Source organism: Mobula hypostoma, chromosome 2 (genome assembly GCF_963921235.1).
Source record: "Mobula hypostoma chromosome 2, sMobHyp1.1, whole genome shotgun sequence".
Taxonomy (NCBI): domain Eukaryota; kingdom Metazoa; phylum Chordata; class Chondrichthyes; order Myliobatiformes; family Myliobatidae; genus Mobula; species Mobula hypostoma.
In genome coordinates, this window is record NC_086098.1 from 150,730,519 (window position 1) to 150,740,740 (window position 10,222).

A 10,222-nucleotide genomic window follows, 5' to 3' on the forward strand; every position below is an offset into this window, starting at 1 on the left:
CCTATGTGAAATGGGTTGTTTTGCGATAGCAGCAGCGTCCAACGACATCAATCACAATAGTGCAAAAGGAAGGAATAGCCAAGCAGGGTACATTAACCTACGCAGGGCAGGCTATGAACGTCTACAAATCAACACTCACAACACGCTGGAGGAACTCAGCAGGTCGGGCAGCATCCGTGGAAAAGATCAGTCAACGTTTCGGGCCGGAACCCTTCGTCAGGGCTGTAGGGGGAAGGGACAGAGGCCCTATAAAGAAGGTGGGAGAGGGTGGGAAGGAGAAGGCTGGTAGGTACCAGGTGAAAAACCAGTAAGGGGAAAGATAAAGGGGTGGGGGAGGGGAGGCAGGGAGGTGATAGGCAGGAAAGGTGAAGAAAGAATCGGGGAAAACACAATGGGTAGTACAAAATCCTGAAATTCTGTGTGGCATTCCTGCGGCGTAGATCTGAGACCTGTAATACTGTAATTTAAAAAAGAGAGACTCGAGTTCATGAATTTACGAGGATAGGTTGAGTTGTTCGCTTTTCTCTTTGGCGTGAGGGAGGATGAGATGCGACTTGACGGAGATTACACGAGATTATAAAAGGCACAGATCGAGTGGATAGTCAGAGGCTTTTTCCCTGGGCAGTTAAGGCTAATCCGGAGGTGGGGGCACGATTTTAAATGGTTGGATGAAAGTATAGGGGAATGTCAGGGGTTAAATTTTATTCTTACACAGGGGGTAGGTGGGTGGAACGCCCTTCCAGGGGTAATGGTGGAGGCAAATGCGTCAGGATCATTTAAGAAACTCTTAGGGATGATAGAAAAATGGAGGGCTATGTTGAAGGGAAGGGTTGGGTTAGAGAAGGTTAAAAGGTCGGCATGTCATCATGGGCCGAAGGGCTTGTGCTGCTCCGTGTTCCCTGATCGAGGATTATGGCACGTGTTTAATGTGACTGGTTTGTTGATATTCCTTTCTTTTTAAATCTTTTTATTGAATAAGTATACAAAAAGGTAAACCTTATAGGCACTAATACACTGTTAAATATAATAAAATTACAGAAGATATTAATACAAAAAAATACTACACACAATGTAATTTAAACATAACGTACCAAGGTAACATAATAGTATACTAATTTTTATATATATATCAATAGGGAAAAGGAAAAAAAAACCCACCGTGCAACTAACTAAAAGCAAAGCAAAGCAATGGGCTAACTTGAAACCAAACAGAGTTAAAAAACTTAAAATCACGTCCTCAATCCCGACCTCCATTAAAAACAGTAAAAAAAACAAGAAGGGTATATATTACATTAAATGAAAATATTGAATAAAAGATCTCCAGGTCTGTTCAAATTTAAATGAGGAGTCATAAAGATTGCTTCTAATTTTCTCCAAATTCAAGCATAATATCGTCTGAGAAAACCAAAAAAAGGTAGTTGGAGCATTGAGCTCTTTCCAGTGTTATAAGATACATCTTTTCGCCATTAAAGTAAGAAATGCAATCATTCTACGGGCTGAAGGGGAAAGATTACTGGAAATTTTAGGTAGTCCAAAGATAGCAGTAATAGGGTGAGGAGAGATATCTATATTCAATACCTTGGAGATAATATTAAAAATGTCTCTCCAAATTCTGCGGAGGACCGCGATTCTTTAAACATTAAAGCATTACCCAGTGCTGCCAACGAACATGGAAGATGTGAGGCCGATTGCAATATTTGAGAGAAGTTTGGATAAGTGCGTGGATGGGAGGGGTATGGAGGGCTTTGTTCCAGGTGTGGGTCGATGGGATCAGGCAGAATAACAGTTCGGTACCGACTGGATGGGCCGAAGGGCCTGATTCTGTGCTGAAGTGCTCGTGGCCACTCTCAGCCTAAGTATCCGCTTCACATGAATAACCTGTTGGCCAGGGAGTGGATGGAAAGTGTCATTTGTTAGCATGGGATAGACTCCGTGGCGCTATCGACGATGTAGTGATTTCAGGTTTACCGATTAACCATAACCAAATACTCGGTGCATGTAAAATATTTGAATGAGTTTTTAAAAAGTCATTTTAAAAAGTTCAAACGGAAACAGTTACGTATCCACCAATAGTTTTATCTCATTGAAAGATCTCTAGATAGACCGTAATTACAAAGTATAAAATAAGACACACACAATGCTAGATAACTCAGCAGGTCGGGGAGCATCTCCGGAGAGGAATAAACAGTCAACGTTTCGGGCCGAGACCATTCATCAGAACTGGAAAGGGAGACAGCTTGCTGAGTTCCTCCAGCACTTTGCATGTGCTGTTGAAGTTTTCCAGCACCTGCATCACCTCGTCTTTCGTAATTCTCTCCTTACCTGTTTGACGCCAATGAGGATTTATAATTTTTTTTTAAATTGGCTTGTGTCTGTTTTCTTATCGGCTTGACTTTCGAAGATGGAGAGAAGTAGTTTCCAGCAGGAAGCTGGTACTGTTGCAACCTCTATGCTCAGTGTATGATAGGGGTATTCATACCTTCTCTTCTCACGTCAACTGAGGAGTAAGAAGAGCGAGAGCTCATTGGACTGGTCCCGGGCGCTTCTTGCGGGGGCGGGGATTCAGCGAGTACGGGGCCAGGAATGGGGCAGGCAACTGGCACCTCCCCTCTTGTTTTTAAATATAATTTTCTAAAACTAAATGAAGATTAAAAACTGAAATACTTTTGCTTGGTCCCAAAGACAAAAGAGATAAATTTAGGAACTTCGCTCCCCTTGTAAACACAGCAAGTCTGGATGTTGTCCTTGATTCATATTTGAATTTTAAATCCCTCATATACTAAATCTGCTTCTAATGATGTTGAAAAACTAATTAGCGACTGTACATTAAATAGACTAGATTATTGCAATACACTTTTCACTATCCCTTTAAAGCAATCTGATCAGAACACCACTGCTAGACTTCTAACTAAAACCACGATGAAGGAACATATCTTTTCCCTCCTAGCTACTCTGGATTGTCTTCAAGATAAAAGAATCAATCTGGGATTGATTTTAAATTTGTCTTCTTTTCAATGTTCTCCATGGTCTGGGACCAAAGTACATCACAGAATCATTTTCGTTTCATTATACTGCTCGAGCTCTCAGATCTCAGATCTTCTTCCGCCGGTCTCTTAAATTTTAACTATCTCCTTCAAAAGATAATTGGCAGGTCAGCTTTGTTGAACTACACTCCTAAACTGTGGAATTAAAGACCTAAAATTATAAGGCATGTAGACTCAGTTGACACTTCTAAATGCCAGCTCAAAACCTATTTATTTAATCTTGCTTTTATCTGACATCTTTTTGTCTTTTATTTCCATGTTTGCACTTTATCCCATTATAAAACACTAAACTATGTTGTTTGTATGAAAAGTGCTCTATAAACTAATTATTATAAGACCGTAAGATATAGGAGCAGAATTAGGCCATTTGGCCCATCGAATCTACTCTGCCATTTCATTATGGCTGATCCATTTCCTTCTCAGCCTCAATCTCCTGCCTTCTTCCATAACCATTCATGCCCTGACTAATCAAGAACCTATCAACCTCGGCCTTAAATATATCCAATAACTTACCTCCACAGACACCTGTGGCAATGAATTCCACAGATTCACCACTCCCTAGCTAAAGAAATTCCTCCTCATCTCCGTTCTAAAAGGATACCCTCTCTTCTGAGACTGTGTCCTCTGGTCCTAAGGTAGAAGGAGATGAGTTATTAACTTCAAACTTTCTGCACAATCACTCAAAGAGTTGAACTGCACATGCATGTAGCGAGAGCTGTATAACTCATCGCCTACCTTAGGCCATGAACTTATCAATCACCCCTGCTGTGGACCACTTTCTGGAGGTCCAAAATGCCGGCTTCTACAAAGAAGGGATCCGTATGCTCCACGACCGCTGGACTAAGTGTGTAAATGTAGGAGGGGACTATGTTGAAAAATAAATGTGCTAGGTTTTCTAAAATTGACTCCTTCTACCTTTGGCCACGTACTTAACAATCACCCCTGGTACGTTCAGACTTCCTGTCTTGGACCCTGGTTGCATGGTCCAAGTTGAAGGTGCAGTGGTGTTGTTGCCTCCAACTGCAAAGTGCTTTTGCATGTTGCCCGGTAACTGGGAAGCCGCAGGAGTGATTGTATGGCCCCTGGAGAGAGCATTTTAGTCCTGATTGATTCCAGACCTCAACACCATCATCTTGAACCACATAACAAAAGGTTTCCTTCCACAGTCCAAACGCATATGAAATATGTTGTTTTGCAGCAGTCCAGTGTAATGCATAAAAAATCTATAAGTTGCAATAAGAAATATATAAATAAATAAGTAGTACGAAAATAGAGCCAGAATAGATCTGTAATGTTCATGGGTTTATGGACCATTCAGAAAATAGTGATGCAGATATTCCTGGGTGGCAGTGACGGGAAAGATGTTTTACTTTCAGATATTTCTCATTTTTAACATGTTCATGGTCCAGTGTTAGACCATTTGGCCCGTCAAATGTTCAAAGTTCAAAGTAAATTTTATTATCAAACTATGTCACCATATGAGATTCATTTCCTTGTGGGCATACTCAGCAAATCTATAGAATAGTGACTTTATATCAAGGCTTTGCCACCACACGGAGCATCATACACAGCGCAATTTCCACTTCTTTTTTTAAATTTAGAGATACAGTGCAGAACAGGCAATTCCAGCTCAATGAGCCACACAGCCCAGCAACCTACAGACTTAACCCTAGCCTAATCGCAGGACAATTTACAATGACCAAATACGTCTACTAGCCCATACGTCTTTGGGCTGTGGGAGGAAATCAGAGCACCCGGAGAAAACTTGCATGCAGATGGGGAGAACATACAAACTTTATTGCAGAGGACGCTGGATTTGAACTCTGAACTCTGCCCTGAGCTACTATGTTACTGTGGCGCCTTGGTAACTTTCCCTTTTGCGCACACCCATCACTTCTCCCATCCCTACCTTCGCTCTCCTGACAACGGAACATCCCTTTCCCAACACAAGCGCGTCTGCACAGCATGTACCCGCGCACATATCCGTGGGAATTGAACCCCAGTCACTGGTGCTGAAAAGAGTTCCAACATTTGTTGGGATGTACCATGGCTGCATTACTGCCTAGCACGGAGGCTCCAATGCTCAGGATCGCGAGAGGTTGCAGAGGGATGATCCCTCACGGCACAACCCTCCCCACCAGCGAGGACATTTTCAAGAGGCAGTCGCTCAGGAAGGTGTCATCCATCACTAAAGGCCAGCATCAACATCGACGTGCCCCCCTCTCATTGCCACCATTGTGGAAGAGGTACAGAAACTCTCACTCAGTGATTCAGGAACAGCTTCTTCCCCTCTGCCATCACATTTCTGAATGGTCCATGAATACACTATTCTTTCTTTGCACAATTTATTTATTTTGTAATTTATAGTAGATGTGTCTTTTCACTGTGCTGGTGCAAAACAACAAACTTTATGACTTAGAAGCCAGTGATAATAAACTTGACTATGGTTATTATTTCAATCATTTCCACAGTGTTCCCATCAGGAGGAAACACAGCCAGTCACGGGGAGGGAGAATGTACAAACAAACTCCTTACAGACAGAATGTACAAACTCCTCACTGGTGCTCTGAAGTGTTACACTAGCCCTCTGCACTACCATGCCACCTTACACCACTGAGCCGCTTGGAGGGTGAATACCAAAGACGCACTACCTTAGGGGTGAAGACATTTCTTCTCATCTTTGTCCTGTCCGACCGACCCTCGTTCAGAGGGCATGCCCTCTTCTCATTGCTACTGTCAAGGAGGAGGTACAGGAGCCTGAAGATACACACACTCAACGTTGCAGAAGCATCTTCTCCACTACCATCAGATTTCTGAATGGTCTATGAACCCATGTACATTACCTCACTATTTTTAGGCTCTCTTTATCAGAATCAGAATCAGGTTTGAAATCACCAGCATATGACGTGAAATTTGTTAACTTAGCAGCAGCAGTTCAATGCAATACATAATCTAACAGGAAGAGAAAAAAATAATAAATAAAATAAAACATAATAATAAATAAACAAGTAAATCAATTACATATATTGAACAGATTATTCAAAAATGTGCAAAAAAACAGAAATACTGTATATTAAAAAAGTGAGGTAGTGTCCAAAGCTTCAAAGTCCATTTAGGAATTGGGTGGCAGAGGGGAAGAAGCTGTTCCTGAATCGCTGAGTGTGTGCCTTCAGGCCTCTGTATCTCCTATCTGATGTTAACAGTGAGAAAAGTGCATGCCCTAGGTGCTGGAGGTCTTTAATAATGAACACTGCCTTTCTGAGACACCGCTCCCTGAAGATATCCTGGGTACTTTGCAGGCTAGTGCCCAAGATAGAGCTGACTAGATTTACAACCTTATGCAGCTTCTTTCGGTCCTGTGCAGTAACCCCACCATACCAGACAGTGATGCAGCCTGTCAGAATGCTCTCCATCGTACAACTATAGAAGTTTTTGAGTGTATTTGTTGACATGCCAAATCTTCAAACTCCTAATAAATAATAATATGCACTACTTAATTTATATATATATTTTTTTCTTATTGTAATTTATAGTTTTCTGTTATTGCAGTGTTCTTTGGTTGCAAAACAGCATATTTCATGACATACCAGTGATATTAAACCTGATTCTGATTCTAAGTTGTGATGCCCAACCAAGGGACTCATCTGTCTTGACTTATCCTGCTGAGTTTCTTAGGAAGTTTGCATGTTTCAATAATATTATTTCTCATTCTTCTAAACTCGAGCTTGCTCGTTGTCTTCTTCCTAAGTCTCATCACCCCTACTGGGGCATAGGCTGCCAACAGCAGCTCTCCAGAGTCCTCTATCCTGGGTCAGTCTGTTGGTGGTCCTGGTTGATAGAAGGTTAGTCGGCCCTGTGGTTTCCACTGACTTTTGGCTTCCACCACACAACGTCATATGTCTTTTAAGAGAAGATCTTTCCTCTGCCAGTGATGAGATCTTTGAAGCTTCTATTGGCATTACTGTACCTCATGCCCCACTGTCCTTCTTTTGCAGCTGGGCTTGGACCGTCCATGACAGAGTTCAAGAGAGCAGTCTGGTAGATTTCTCCTCATACAACCATCTCAATGTCCTATGAATGTTGAACGACAGAAAATGTGAATGTTTTTTCTTCCCGTGGATTTAGCTGAAGCTGCATTGATACTCAGTGCAAATGAAGAGCAAACTAAACTGGCAGTCCGGATAATCCTTCAATAACAGCCCACCTGCTTGTCAGCCCATTAAACAGCAGTGTATCAGGTCGGGAAATGAGAGTGGAAAATGTCACATTTAATTTTGCAGCGGGTTCATTGCTGGTGTCAGATTTGTTTTATGGAGAGGGGATTTACTCCTACACTGCAACATCTTGTAATTAGAAAGCAATATCTGAGCTAGACAGTAATAATTGCACAGACGCTTGAATCAGACATCTTCTGGAGGTGGTGTTTAATCAGCAGTTATCAAACCTAATTTTATTTACTTCAGACTCAGATTTATTTATCAAGTGTACATCGAATCATACATTGAAATGCATTAACAACCAACTCAAAGTAAGGGTGCTGGAGGCAGACCACAAGTGTTGCCACACTTTCCAATGCCAACGTAACATGCCCTCCATGTTCAGCAAAACAACACAAACAGCAGCAACAACAATGGGCGGTACAGTAGCGTAGTAATTAGCACAACGCTTTACAGTCCCAGTGACCAGGGTTCAATTTCTGCTGCTGCCTGTAAGGGGCTTGTATGTTTTCCCTGGGACTGCTTGGGTTTCCTCTGAGTGCACTGGTTTCCTCCCACAGTCCAAAGATATACTGGTTAGTAGGTAAATTGTCCCGTGATTAGGCTGGGGTTAAATCGGGGGTTTCTGGGCGGCGAGGCTTGGAGGTCCTAAAGGGCCTGTTTCACACTACCTCAACAAATAAAATAAAAGCTTTGTACTTTATACTTTATTGTCGCCAAACAATTGATACTAGAGCATACAATCATCACAGAGATATTTGATTCTGCGCTTCCTGCTCCCTGGATTACAAATTGATAGTAAAAATTCAAAATTTAAATTATAAGTCATAAGTAGAAAATAGAAAAACAGGAAGTAAGGTAGTGCAAAAAAAAAACCGAGGCAGGTCCAGATATTTGGGGGGTACGGCCCAGATCCGGGTCAGGATCCGTTTAGCAGTCTTATCACAGTTGGAAAGAAGCTGTTCCCAAATCTGGCCGTACGAGTCTTCAAAATCCTGAGCCTGCTCCCAGAAGGAAGAGGGATGAAAAGTCTGTTGGCTGGGTGGGTCGTGTCCTTGATTATCCTGGCAGCACTGCTCCAACAGTGTGCGGTGTAAAGTGAGTCCAAGGACAGAAGATTGGTTTGTGTGATGTGCTGCGCCGTGTTCACGATCTTCTGCAGCTTCAAATGGTCTTGGACAGAACAACTTCCATACCAGGTTGTGGGTTTTAGGGGACCGGCCAAATTTCTTTAGTTTTCTCAGGAAGTAAAGGCGCTAGTGGGCCTTCTTGACAGTGAACTCTGCTTGGTTGGACCAAGTCAGGTCATTTGTGATATTCACCCCAAGGAACTTAAAGCTTTTGACCTGTTCCACTTGCGCACCACCGATGTAAATTGGGTCATGCGGTCTGCTACTCCTTCTGAAGTCAATAACCAATTCCTTCGTCTTGCTAACGTTGAGGGATAGATTATTGTCTTTGCACCATGCCGCCAGATTCTTAATTTCCTCTCTGTACTCAAACTCATCATTACCTGAGATACGGCCTACAATTGTTGTGTCATCAGCAAACTTATATATTGAGTTCAATGGTAACTTGGCTACACAATCATGGGTGTACAGAGAGTACAGCAGGGGGCTGAGTACACAGCCTTGTGGGGCACCGGTGCTGAGAGTGATTGTAGAGGAGAACTTGTCCCCTATTTTTACAGCCTGGGTCCTGTCTGTGAGGAAGTTGAAGATCCAGCTGCAGATCTGAGTGCTAAGGCCCAGGTTCCAGAGCTTAGGAATCTGTTTATTTGGAATGATGGTATTAAAGGCAGAGCTGTAGTCAATGAGAAGGAGCCTTACATATGAGTCTTTATTCTACAGGTGTTCTAAGGAGGAATGTAGGGCCAGAGAGATGGCATCTGCCATTGACCTGTTGCTCCGGTAGGTGAATTGCAAAGCATCAAGGTTGACCGGTAGGCTGTGGTTGATGTGTGCCATAACCAATCTCTCGAAGCACTTCATAGCAATTGATGTCAGAGCCACAGGTCGATAGTCATTCAGGCATGCCACCTTGCTCTTCTTCGGCACTGGGATTATCGTTGCCTTCTTAAAACATGAGGGGATCTTAGACTGAAGCAAGGAGCAGTTGAAGAAATCAGCAAACACTCCAGCTAGCTCGCTCGCACAGGCCCGGAGAACCCGTCCCAGGACGCTATCTGGGCCCGTCGCCTTCCTTGGATTTATCTTCTGGAAGACCCTTCTAACGACCTCCTCGGTGATGATGAATCTCGATGCCACCAGGTCTGGTTCATCCGGAGGAAGCGGGACGCTCTTCTTCTGTTCGAATCTTGCGTAGAATACGTTAAGTTTGTCAGGAAGAGAAGCGCCACAGTTATTGATATTCCCAGCCTTTTCTTTGCACCCAGTGATCTCATTTAGACCTTGCCATAGTCTACTGGCATCCCTCTGGTTAGCCTGTGCTTCCAACTTGACTCGATATTGCCTCTTGGCACCCTTAATGGCTTTCCGGAGTTCACGCCTGGATCCTGTGTAGCGACTGGTATCCCTGGACCTAAAAGCCGCAGCTCTAGCCTTCAAAAGGGACTTGACCTCATAATTCATCCAAGGCTTCCGGTTAGGGAATACCCTGATCGTCTTTGTGAGACACACAGTCCTCTGTGCATTTCCAAATAAAGTCCATGACAGCTGAGACATACTAATCGAGGTTAGCTGCCGAGTCCTTGAATACTAACCAGTCCACCGATTCAAAGTAGTCACGGAGAACCTCATCCATTTCCTCCGTCCAATCAAGCCCTGTTCCTCATTCTTTCCCATCCCTTGGGTATACAGACAGTCCTCAAATCCCCGGACAGGCTGCCTTTGGCCTCCAGCATACTCGCAAACTTGCTGGCTTCAGGCCTTCGACTTTCCCAATGGACTCTCAGACTTGAAGGTGCCAGGTTCCGGCCACCGGGCCTCAGATTCCTGACTT